Below are 12,992 nucleotides of genomic sequence, written 5' to 3'. Positions count from 1 at the left end.
ACTGAAAACCACTTCTCTAAAGCACGGAAATAGATTGTTGATTTTTAAGAATTATACTTATTAAAGAACAAATGAGAGGGACTGCTTAATGAGCATGGGGTTTTCTAATTTTATGTTATGTGAATTTCACCTCAATAATAACTGTTGAAAAAATTAATTTGACATAAAGAGTATTTATAACATTTGAACTATAAAGAATAGCAATAAAGAACACGCATGTACCTCCCCCAGCTTAAGGAATAGGCCCCCAAAAGGCCCTCACCAGCATCTAGGAAGTGCCCCACACCCTGTCTGAATCCATCTTCTCTTTCCTCAGAAATGCCCACTCTACAGAATTTTGTAGTTATTGTTATTTTGCTCCCTTTCTAATTTTATCAGCTGTTCTATCCCTGTCATATCATGTAGCTATCATAAAATGTGACTTCTCCTATGATTTTTAAAAATGAGTTTTGCTCAGATTCATGTTGCTGAGAATCATCTCTGGAGATGTATGTAAAAGTGGTTCATTCGTTTTCACTGATGAATAGAATTCCAAGCTATGAACAGACAACAATTTATTAATCTATTCAAGAGATGATGGAAAGCTGGTGTGTTTCAACATAGTAATGGCACAGACAGAGACCAAAGGAATTGACAGTTCAGAAATCAATCCTCACGTTTATGGCCAACTGAGATATATTCACATACCATACAGTCCATCCAAAGTTTCAATCAATGGCTTTTAGTATAATCACAGAGTTTCACATTTATCACCACAATCAATTTGGGAACATTTTCATTACTTCAGAAACAACAACCCTGAACCCCTTAGCAGTCACCTCTCAATCCTATCCTTCCCCAGCCCTATATAACCACTAATTTAATTGTGTTTCTATTTATTTGTTTCTATTTACATTTTATATAAATGGATTCATACAATATATAGTACTTTGTGTCTGATTTCTTTCACCTAGCATGATGTTTATTATTGTTGTTGTTATTTTAATTAGACAAGTTGTGGATTTACATAAAAATCATGTAAAAATTACAATGTTCTCATATTCCCCTATTGTTGACACAGCATTGGTGTGTTACTTTTGTTACAATTGATAAAAGAATATTAAAATATTATGGTTGGGGGCGGGCCACGGTGACTCAGCAGGCAAGGGCACTTGCCTGCCATGCCAGAGGACCCGGGTTCGATTCCCAGTGCCTGCCCATGTTTAAAAAAAAAAAAATTACGGTTAACTATAGTCCATAGTTTGCACTAGGTGTCTGTTTTAGTCTCTGCCAAAGCTGCCAGAGTGCACCAGAGATGGATCAGCTTCTAATAAAAGGGGGTTTATTTGGTTATAAACGTACAGTTTTTCAGAGGAAAGGCAGCTAACTTTCACCTGATGTTCTCTCCCACAAAGGAGGGCACAGGGCAATCTCTGCTGGCCTTCTCTCCTGGCTTCTGGGTTCCAACAGCTTTCCCTGGGGTGATTCCTTTCTGCATCTCCAAATATCTGGGCTGAGCTGTGAGTGCTGAGATGAGGTATGCTGAGCTGCTTGAGCTGTGCTGTGTTAGCGCTCTTCTGACCTCTCTTTTAAGCTAATTAAATTAAACATCACTCATTATGGAAGACTCTCCCCTTAGCCGACTGCAGATGCAATCAGCCATAGATCAGTTTCACATGCTAATGATTCAAGTCCTCAGCAACAGAACAAGGCACCATCATCTGCCAAGCTGACACCTGAACCTGACTACCACAGGGTATTTTCCCCATATGCCACCCTATTATTAACACCTGGTAATAGTGATGTTCATTTCTCATAGTTCATGGAAGAATATTCTTTATTTGTAGTACTAACCACAGTCATTACCCACAACAGGGCTCACTGGGTTACAGTCCCCATGTTTTATGTTTTAGTTTTCCTTTTAGTAACATAAATGACACAAAAATTCCCCTTTCAACCATATTCACACACATAATTCAGGACTGTTAATCACACTTCCAGTAATGTGCTACCATCACCTCTATCCATTTTCAATTATTTCCAATTATCCTAATGGGAAATTCTGCAAAAATTAAGCATCAGCTCCCCATCTTCTACCCCCATTCTATCTCCTGTTAACCTATATTCTAGATTCTAACTCTGTGAGTTTACTTATAATAATTAGTTCATATCAGTGAGATCATACGATATTTGTCCTTTTGTGTCTAGCACACTTCACTCAACATAATGTCCTCAAGGTTCACCCATGTCACATGTCAGGACTTCATTCCTCTTTACAGCTGAATAATGTTCCAGCATATATATATATATATATATATATCAGATTTTCTTTATCCATTCTTTGGTTGATGGACACTTGTGTTGCTTCTGTGTTTTGGCCAATTGATTTTTGACAACGGTGCCAAGTCCGTGCAATTGAGAAAGAATAGTCGTTTCAACAAAGGAAAAACTGGATGTCTATGTGTAAGAGAATGAGGTTAGACCCTCACACCTTGTACAAAAATAAACTCAAAATGGATCAATGACCTAAATATAAGAACCAAAGCTATAAAATCCTAGAGGAAGATATAAAGAAGTATCTTCAGACTTTGCATTAGGCAGTGGTTTTTAAGACTTTACACCAAGGCACAAGCAACAAAAGAAAAAAATAGATAAATGAGACTCCTTCAACATTAAAACCTTTGTATCTCAAAGGACCTTATCATGAAAGCAAAATGACAATCTATACAATGGGAAATATATTTGGAAACCACATATCTGATAAAGGTTTACCCTCCAGAATATATAAAGAAATCCTCCAATTCAATGACAAAAAGATAATCCAATTAAAAAGTGGGCATGGAGAGACCCCAGCAGGAGCAGCAGTGGGCAGGGCACCTATTTTTTTTTAAAAGGGATGCGACACTAATTTTACCCCACGTCAACCTTGAATTGAAGGGGTGTGGGACGAAGGTGGCTTTCTTCCCTCACTTACCAGCCCTGAGCCCTAAGATGGGGATTGAGTCTGAGGAGAAGGAGAAGGAGTTTCTTCTTAAAAACTCCCCATCTACCAATACTAGTCCCACACCCTTCCACTCTCCCTGCTCCTGAGGCCCCTCCACCCTCCTTTTCTTTGGCTGTGAGAGGAGAGTAAGAGACCAAAAGCCTTTTAACATCACAGATCCTTCTCTGCTGCTGTTACTGCTGCTGCTTGGCCGACTGGAGACCTCATTACAGCTAGGAGCGGTCACTTCCCTAACGCTCCTCCTTTTTCTCTACCTTCTCCTCCTCCTCCACTTCCTTCTTTATTACCTCTTTATTACCCTTTATGTCATCCCCACAACTCCAGGGAAGGCACTCAAAAGTGGGGTAGGACAACTCTGCAAGCAAAATCATTACCCTCTCCCCTACTTGGGATCTGATATCCAGGGCTGTAACTCTCCTGACAATGTGGGACATGACTCCCGGGGATGAGCCTGGCCCTGGCACTATGGGTCAACAATGATTTCCTGACCAAATGGGGGAAAAATGTAACCAAATAAAATATCAATGGCTGAGAGAGTTCAAATAGAGTCGAGAGACTATTCTGGAAGTTACTCTTCTGCAAGCTTCAGCTACATATTGTCAATTGCCACAGCTTGCCAAACCCCAACCAACCTCATTCTTGCTAACCCTAAAGAACATCCAGGGCTCTGAGAGTCTACAAAAGTTTCACACACTAAGTTTACTTCTTAGAAACCTGAAGCCTTCAGATGTTTCCTAGGCCAGATAAGTCCCGAAACCCAGAGGTGCCAGTCTCTCCAAAACCTCACCCAGTTCCATCCTCTTATCCTATATTGTTGACACCCCTTTCAAACATGAAAAAAAGTTAGAATGTTCATTGGCCAAAAATCACTAAAAATTGAAGGATCAAAGAAGAAGGAGGATTTATAACAGAGAAGTTACGATTTAACAAATGAATATGACTACTGAATCATTACATTGATATTTCTTTTAAGTCTCCAGTGTCTTGGGGCATCTAGAAAAACCTAAAATTGTAGAACTGTAACCCATACCCAACTTTGAAATCTGTTCTATAATTACTTGTTAAAATGAATTTCGACATTTATCGCTTTTCTGTACATAAGTTATATATCACAATAAAAAATGTTTTAAAAAAGTAGGGGCAGGAAAGATGTTCATTGAAGTCATTAGTTTCTATGCATGGTAAGTAGATGTTGAAGATTTTATGGTTTATAGATAACATCTTTGAAAGTTAGACACTCAAGGAACAAGGAAATAAATACCAGAAGTCAAGAATACAGAGTATTTTCCATCAATCCATAGAATCCTGATACTTCTCTAATTCCATGAAACAAAGAGGAATGACCCTCTTGGCAAATGGCCACATTTGGTTGTCATCCATTTTTGTTGTGAGAGAAAAGAGGTGCTCCCTTCCAGCAACTCATAAAGGCATAGAGCATCTGGAGATTTACTGCCTCTATTACATGACTGGATCTCACATACTTATGTTTTCATCAATTTATCTCTGGAAGGCTGCAGTATTAGAATTTTGAAGACATGTAAACATTAGATGAACCAGCCTGCAATGCCTTGGATTCAGGCTGGAAGACCAAAAAGTTTAAAGAATGTGATCTATGAAACTGGGTACTACCGAGAAAGATTAACTGACCCACACTTTTAAAATGAGCTTGGCTTCTGAACAATAGAGGTTATTTTAATTTTTTATTTTTTTATGGACAGGCACCGGGAAACGAACCCGGGTCTCCAGCATGGCAGGCGAGAACTCTGCCTGCTGAGCCACTGTGGCCCAATAAAGGTTATTTTAGACCACCATCAAGTTTGAAGCAAAAAGAGGAGCTAAAAACTTTACACTACTTCCCTCCAAGACTTCGGACAGATTCCAAAGACTTGATTCTAGACTGGGCCAAAAGTTTCCCAATGCATTTTGTGAAGTCTGGGAAAAAACTCTGGTGCACTGGTCCATTTTTGAAGGCTGTCACTGCCATGTAATATAAGGATATCATCTTATTGCTGATATCTTTGAAGCATCTTAAGCAAACACAGAAAATGAATGGAGGCAAGGAGTGTGATGGAGGGGATAAGGATGGAGGTCTTCCAGCTATTCAAGTTCCTGTGGGTTCAGCATTGTGTGAATCAAAATGGTGCACTTTTTATCAGTTCCAGTAGGTCTTTGTTATCTTGCTTGGAGCAGCTTAAAACATACCCGCTTACTGACGGAACATGCAAGTGTGGCTTAGAATGTCCCCTCATTCATCTAAAGTGTCTAATTTTGATTCTGAAGCTGTGGTGAAACAGAGAACTGCAGAAGATGTTAAAGCAATTGAAGATGTCACAATGCCATACATACATAAAAGAAAAATCTTTGCAGCAGCCACACTTCATAAGAGCATGGAAGTCCCACATTCTTCTCCGGTGCTCACCAGTCCCGGAGGAGGAAGAAATGTAACTCCAGTTGTACCTTCACAGGCAGCAACTCAAGAGCAGTAAGAAATAAGTCTCAGAAGCAATTGCAAATTCTGTAATGTCTGAATGTAAGACTCCTTTCAAGTTAATTATTGGATCATCCAATGCCATGGGAAGGCCATATGTACGAGAACTTCCTGGAACCAGCAACAAGAGCGCCACCCTGTGTTATCCCTAGCAGAGATTGGGCAGCAATGAACGTGGACAGAAATCTCCTTTCTGTGGCAGCCATGGAGCCTGCCCATCCCAGCATCATCAAGATTCCAGATATGTGGAGATGGCTCAATCTTTTCCAAGGACTGACCCACTTCAAAACCCTGACATTTGCACAAGAAATAATCCAGTTTTTCATGGATCTCCCAATTCTAGTCCTATTCACCTGAATATGATTCCTCTTTCTCCACCTTCAATAACGTCACATGGTTCTCCTGTACAGTCATCCTGTGCAAAGGCTGAAAAGCATAATATATCTCTTTCCCCAACCTTGACTACAAAGAGTCCGGTAATGAAAATACCAGTATGCAATTTTTCATCTAATATGGAAATACCATGAGCAATGTTCCACCACAAACCCCCTCACCCCCACCCCACCTTCTTGTGTTCTCCCAAAAAAGCCATTAACATCTGAGAAAGAGCCATTTGGCATTCTTGACCCTATTCCTAGTAAACCAATGAATCAGAACCCTGTTGTCATTAACCCAAGCCATTTCCATTCAGATGTCCTCTCTCAGGCACCTGTGATGAATGTAAGCACGCCTCCTGCTGTGATGCCTTTGCCAAGTAATCTCCCTTTGCCAAGTATAAAACCTGGTCCCATGTATCAGGGGAGTCATGTATGATGAATTCAACATTCAGCTGCAACCTCCCAGGGACATCCCCAGGGCTCATGCTGGGGACTGGAATGGGAGGGATTGGGGCATCGCCCCAAAGATCTCACTCATCTTCCACATGCTCAGATCACAGAAATCTCATGCTGTCATCAACAGGACACTAGTCCACAGGTAGTGCTATAAGCAGAAGCTCAGGTCACCAGTCAACAACAGGGTCCCCAAAGCCATCAATGTCATCAAGCCCTTCTACAAGCCTGATGGACATCAGCAATACAGGGGTATCCCTAATACATTAATTGCTGGAATGAGTAAGTACTAAATACTCCAAGCAGTGCAGCTATTCCTACTGCACCTGCCAGAAGTGGTTCTGTATAGTGTCACTCTAGTTTGCAGCGAATGTCTTTAAATCAACTCTTGAACCAGCACAATGCTGCCTCCTTTCCAGCTAGTAGTTTACTCTCAGCAGCAGCCAAAGCACGGTTAGCAAATCAAAACACACTTGCTGGTAACAACAGCAGCAGCATTAGCAATTCTGAAGTTGTTGCCAGCAGTGGCAACACTGACAGACACAGCACTTTAAACACCACGTTCCCTCCTACTGTCAGCCTACTTCTCCCAACAGGTGAAGAGATGTCTTGGCAAAAAGACTCAATGCAGAAAAGAAAACAACCACCTACCACAGCGTTGCGTTTGCTCAGACAGTCTCAAATGGTTAGTCCTGCAGTTCCTAAGCCTGGACCGACTTGCAAAGGAAGCAGAGTCAGGGCTCATTTCCCATCGGTTTAATGCCTCAGTTATTACAGTCAATAAGTTGTCAAAGCTCAAACGTGAGTAGCAATAGTACCTCAGGTTGTCGAGGTTCAAAAACTACTTTGTCTTGCTCTGCTAACCGGCTGTATTTTACAGATCCAGTATGAACTGCAGGGTTCTTCAGAATTCACTCACACAGAGCATACCTTTAAGAGGGGAAGCCATGCACTGCCACAATGCAAACACTCAAGTTGTTTACAATAACAGTCCGGTCCCAAACCACCACCTTGCAGGTTTAATAAATCAGATGCAGGCTGGCGGGAACTGTGAGGTACTCGGTCAGCTGGGCATGATTTTAGGAAATTCATTTCGTCCCAATCCACCTCAGTTAAGAATTTCAATGCCCTCCATCCCAGTGCTACCAAGCAGCACTATTTGCAGCTATAAGCCAATACTTTCTGAAGCAGGTATGGTTTTATTTTTAAAAAGTACCCAAAGTACTAAGCTTTTCTACTTTTAAAAAATGTCTGCCGAAACATTCACTATGCGAACAAATGATCTTTTCCCCATTGTGAATTTCTCAACATTTCTTGGGTATTTATAGAACACTAGGTATTTGTCTATTAGAAAGAATGACAGCCAAAGGGATTCCATGTGTTTCCATTATTTGTTGCCAATCTGTGTCATTTTGAACATTGTTCAACTTCCAGTTGGTTGTATAACCGCTGGACTCTAAATTGAAAAAGAAACTGTGAAGGCAGGGTTTCCTGGTTGGTAAGACTATTCTTGGTCTATGGTGTTATAAAAGCCATTTCCCCTAGTTTTTGCTTGTATCCAGGTAAATGAAAGCTCTTGTTGGAAAACCCAAATAGGCAAAAATAAATGGATATTTTTTTTTCTTGCTGCTGACCAGAAATAGTTGAATGGCTAGGAAATGGTAACTCAAAGTTGTATGAAGTAGAAAGCTGAATTCTAATACGTTGTCTTATCTTTGTTTGCTATCCTTTGTTATTTGTTAGAGAAAATTCAAACATGGATATTGGCTACTCTCTTTTTTATTAAAAAAAAAAAAGGCAATTTAAGCTATCTAATTTTAAAAGGCTTGAAAAAAAGTAGGCAAAAGACTCAAATAGATGCTTCTCCAAGAAAGATATACAAATGGCCAAAAAGCACACGAAAGGTATTTAACATCACTCACTATTAGGGAAATACAAATCAGAACCACAAAACGATAACATTTCACCCACTAGAATGGCTACTATTAAACAAATGGAAAATTATAAGTGTCGGAGAGGATGTGGAGAAATAGGAACTGTTCAGTTTGCTAAAGCTGACAAAATACAATATACTGGAACTGGGTTGGCTTTTACAATGAAGATTATTAATTTACAAGCTTACAGCTCTGAGGCCATGAAATTGTCAAAGACAAGGCATCACCGGGCAATGCTTTCTCCCTGAAAACCTGAAAACCTGGTGCTGTTTGCTGGTCTCTCCCTCCTTTTCCGGGGTTTTGTAGTTTTCAGTTTCTGGCTTCTGTGGCTTTTTCTCTGTGCTTCTCTGAATTTCATCTTTTATAAAGAACTCCAGTGAGACAATTAAGACTCACCTGGGGCATGTCTTAACTGAATAACCTAACTTAAAATTTCCCACCCACAATAGGTTCATATCCTCAGGAATGGATTAGTTTTAAGAACGTGATCTTCTGGGGTCCATTCAGCTTCATTCCACCAGAGAAGCACTCATATGTTGCTGGTGGGAAGGTAAAATGGTGCAGCTGCTTTAGAAAACAATCTGCAGTTCCTCAGAAGGTTAAATGCAGGGTTATTTTATGGCCCAACAATTCCACCGCTCTAGGTATATACCCTAGAAAAATGAAAACAGATGTCCACACAAAACTTGTGCATAAATGTTCATAGTAGCATTATTCATAATAGCCAAGAAGTGAAAACAACCCAATTGTCCATCATCTGATGAATGGACATATACAATGTGGTTTATCTATATAATGTAGTGTTATTGAGCAATAAAAATAAATTAAATACTATTACATGGTACAATATGGATGAACTTTAAAATAGTATGTTATGTGAAAGAAGTCAGTCACAAAAGACCAGTAATTATATAATTTCATTTATATGAAATGTCCAGATTAGGCAAATCTATAAGACAAAAATTAGATGGTGGTTGGGAGAATTGGGGAGTGATTGCTAATGCGTATGGGATTTCTTTTAAGGATGATGAGGGGATTGCTGCACAGATCTGTGTGTATACTCAAAATCATTGAGCTGGAGACTTTACACAGATGAATTGTATAGTATGTGAATTATATCTCAGTAAGACTGCTATATAAAAACAAAACAGGGTGGTGTGACGGTGGCTTAGTGGCAGAATACTTGCCTGCTATGCTGGAGACCCAGGTTCAATTCCAGGTGCCTGCCCATGTTAAAAAAAAAGTGAAAATGATATTATCTTTTCATGCGCTTATGGACATTTGTATATCATCTTTCTAGATATGTTTATCCAGATCTTTTGCCTATTTTTTTTAAATTGGGTTGTCTCTTAATTATGGAACTGTTAAGAGGAGTTTATATAGTCTAGATACAAGTACCTTATCAGATATGTGATTTGCAAATATTTTCTCCCATTCTGTTTTTTTCTCACTTTCCTAATGGTGGCTGTTGAAGTAAAAATATTTTTAATTTTTATGAAGTCCAATGTATCTATTTTCTCTCTTATCGATTTTAATTAAACTTCATTGAATCACTAGATCAGTTGAGGGATGTCATGGTCAGGTTCATGTGTCAACTTGGCCAAGTGGTGGCACCTGTTTGTCTGGTTGAGCAAGTGCTGGCCTGTCTGTTGCAATGAGGACATTTCATAGAATTAAATCATGATCATGTCAGCTGTATCCACAGCTGATTCCATTTGTAATCAGCCAAGGGGAGTGTCTTCTGCAATGAATGATGTTCAGTCTAATCACTGGAAGCCTTTTAAGGTGGATTCAGAAGAGACAGACTCTTCCTGCTTCAGCTGGTGAGCCTCTCCTGTGGAGTTGGTCCAGACCCTCCACCAGAGTCATCGGCTTCACAGCCCGCCCTGTGGATTTTGGACTCTGTGTTCCTGCGGTCATGTGAGACACTTTTATAAATTTTATATTTGTGAGTGTTCCCTGTTGATTCTGTTTTTCTAGAGAGCCCTAACTAATACCAAGGACAACTGATATCTTTGAGACATCAAGTCTTTCAATCTGTGAATATAGAAGAATACCTTTCCACTTATTTAGGTTCCTTTTAAAGTCTTTTATAGAATTTCATAAATTTCAACATCGTCTTTGTATAATTTTTGTTACATTTTCCTAGGACTTAATATTTTATCCCTAAGTTTATGTCTAAAAAATACATTTTGCATATTGCTAGTGAAAAAAATTATAAAGTGAATTGGGATGTGTTTTTCCTTTTTGTATGTGGACTTGGATTAGTTTATGTAAGATAACAGATAATTTCTTTATTAAATATTTGGTAGATGTGTTGATAAAGCCATCTGGACCTAGAGGTTGTTTTTTGGTTTGTTTTGTTTTTAAGAAGAATTTTGACAATTCAATTTCTTTCTTTAGCATTATAGGATGTTTTAAGTATTCTCTTTCTTCTTGAGTAAATTTTAGTAGGTTAAATTTTTCCATAAATGCATTTGTTTCATCTATATTTAAAATATATTGGCATAAAGTTGTTTATAATGTCCTTTCATGTATTTTTCAGTTCTGCAGCATATGTAGTAATATTTCATTTTCCTTTCTGATCATCTGTAAGTTTTGTTTTCTCTCATTTTTATTGATTAAAATCTCACTAAACGTCTGTCAATATTATTGGTTTGTTTCTGAAGAACAAGCTTTGTCTTTCTCGAGTCTCTTTTTTATATAATTGCTTCTATTTTGTTAATTTCTGCTTTTATTTCTAATTTCTTTTTTCCGATTACTTTGGGTTTATTTTACTACTCTCTTTCTACCTCTTGAGATGCTTATTGAGCTTGTGGTCATTAGATTCAGTTGTCAACTTGGCCAGGTGAAGGTATCTAGTTCTGTTGCTGTGGACATGAGCCGATGGTAAGTGAACCTCATCTGTTGCTGATTACATCTGTAGTCGGCTAGGAGACGTACCTGCTGCAATGAATGAGGTTTGAGTTAACTGGCTGGAGCTTAAATGAGAGAGCTCAACTTAGTACAGCCCAAGCAGCTCAGCATACCTCATCTCAGCACTCACAGCTCAGCCCAGGCCTTTGGAGATGCAGAAAGGAATCAACCCCAGGGAAAGTTGTTGGAACCCAGAGGCCTGAAGAGAAGGCCAGCAGAGACCATCCTGTGCCTTCCCACCTAAAAAAGAACCTCAGTTAAAAGTTAGCTGCCTTTCCTCTGAAAAACTATATGTCAACTAAATAAATCCCCTTTTATTGAAAGACAATCCAACTCTGGTGTGTTACATTCCAGCAGCTAGCAAACTAGAATAATGCTCATTGGCATCACCCCCCCCCCCCCCCAGTCACATCTGAGTACTTTATTAGATTCAGCTCCAAAGCTAAGCAGGGCAGGCACAGCACACTGCCACCCAAGCTCCCAGTACTCAGAGCTAGAAAGCAGGGTGCTTACAGCCAAGAAAGTCTCAAGGCATATAGGATATCCGACTGCACAAAAATCATTCTATCTAAGTGCATCCTTACTGGTCACAGCATTCCAGTAGGCGATGAGTTGGCGAGATGTCCACAGCACAGGCTAAAGGGGCCTGGGGGAGGCAGGGCCGGGAGCAGCAGACAATGGGCGCTGTGACACTGCACATTTACAAGACCAACTACTGAGGGGTCAGTTTCCCCGTGGTGTGTGCCAGGCTGTTCATTCGGGAAAGAGGAGGGGTATAGTCTTTACTTATATGCTGTGGATGGCGGGCTCAGAAAGGGACTACTTTGTGCAGCGGATGGGGGAAATGGGGATGCTCAGAGGATGATCATGCTCATGCCCACAGACACCTACAGTGCGAGACTCACTGGCAACCCTGGTGAAGCTAATGGCAAAGCCAGCTGCCAGGCCACTCAGGCCGATGCCCAGGAAACTCCTAAAGAGAGAGATCTTTTCTTTCAAGGAACTGATTGTAAGGATTGCCACATCAGGCCATAGATGGCAGAGTGATCCAGCCATGCCCAGCGTGGTCGGCTCAGGCTGTGTGACAGAAATGGCTGAGGTGCCAGAGCCACTCTTGACTGTGCCATTTGCAGCGCCCAGGACACTGGAAGAGCAAGGTTGCCGAGTGCCCAATGAAAGCGGAAAAGGAAGTGTATGCAGAGAAGACCCCCAACTGGGACATGCCTGTGGGCGGGGCCCGGCAAGGCCCTCCACGGAGAGGAGGGCGAGGATGCGCAGGCGCAGCAGGGCGGGAGGCCGGCGACCTGGAGGCGAGTGGACGGCGCTGCGGAGGGCTGCTCAGTGGTTTTAGCTCTTATAGTCTTTTCTAATACATGCTTTTGAGGCCCTATGTTGTCCCTGCCTTATTTACTTTATATCCACAAATTTTGATCATATTAATCTTATCATTCTATGCAATATACCTTCTAATATCCATTATGATTTCTTCTTTCATACTTTAAATGCTTTAAAAGCAAATTTTCAAATTTTAAAACGCCAGTATTTAGGTATTATTACTCTTTAATACATTTTTAGCCTAACTACTGGAGATTATGGTTTGAGAGCCAACTCTGTATGATTTTAATTAATTGAAATTTGTTGAGACTTGCTTTATGACAAAGGTGTGCTCAGCATTTGTAAATGTGCCGTGCATTCTTGAAAATGATGCCTAGTCTGCAGTTGCTCATGCGGTTGGATACGTATGTCTCCTTTAGGTCAAGTTAGTTTTTTATTTATTCTTTTTGTTTGTTTTTATTTATTCTTTTTTTATTTTGTTTTTTGGGGGGGTCAAGTTTGTTGAC

The 12,992-nt window shown here is 40.1% G+C and overlaps 1 pseudogene; it reads left to right on the top strand.

Moving 5' to 3' along the window:
- Nucleotides 1-5,028: 5,028 nt before the first annotated feature.
- LOC143668173 (methyl-CpG-binding domain protein 5 pseudogene) lies at nucleotides 5,029-12,186 on the top strand (annotated as a pseudogene).
- Nucleotides 12,187-12,992: the final 806 nt, after the last annotated feature.

The sequence above is a fragment of the Tamandua tetradactyla genome, chromosome 24 (assembly GCF_023851605.1).
Source record: "Tamandua tetradactyla isolate mTamTet1 chromosome 24, mTamTet1.pri, whole genome shotgun sequence".
Taxonomy (NCBI): domain Eukaryota; kingdom Metazoa; phylum Chordata; class Mammalia; order Pilosa; family Myrmecophagidae; genus Tamandua; species Tamandua tetradactyla.
Note: the sequence above shows the minus strand (reverse complement) of the source record. Positions and strands in the feature narration are given on the sequence as shown.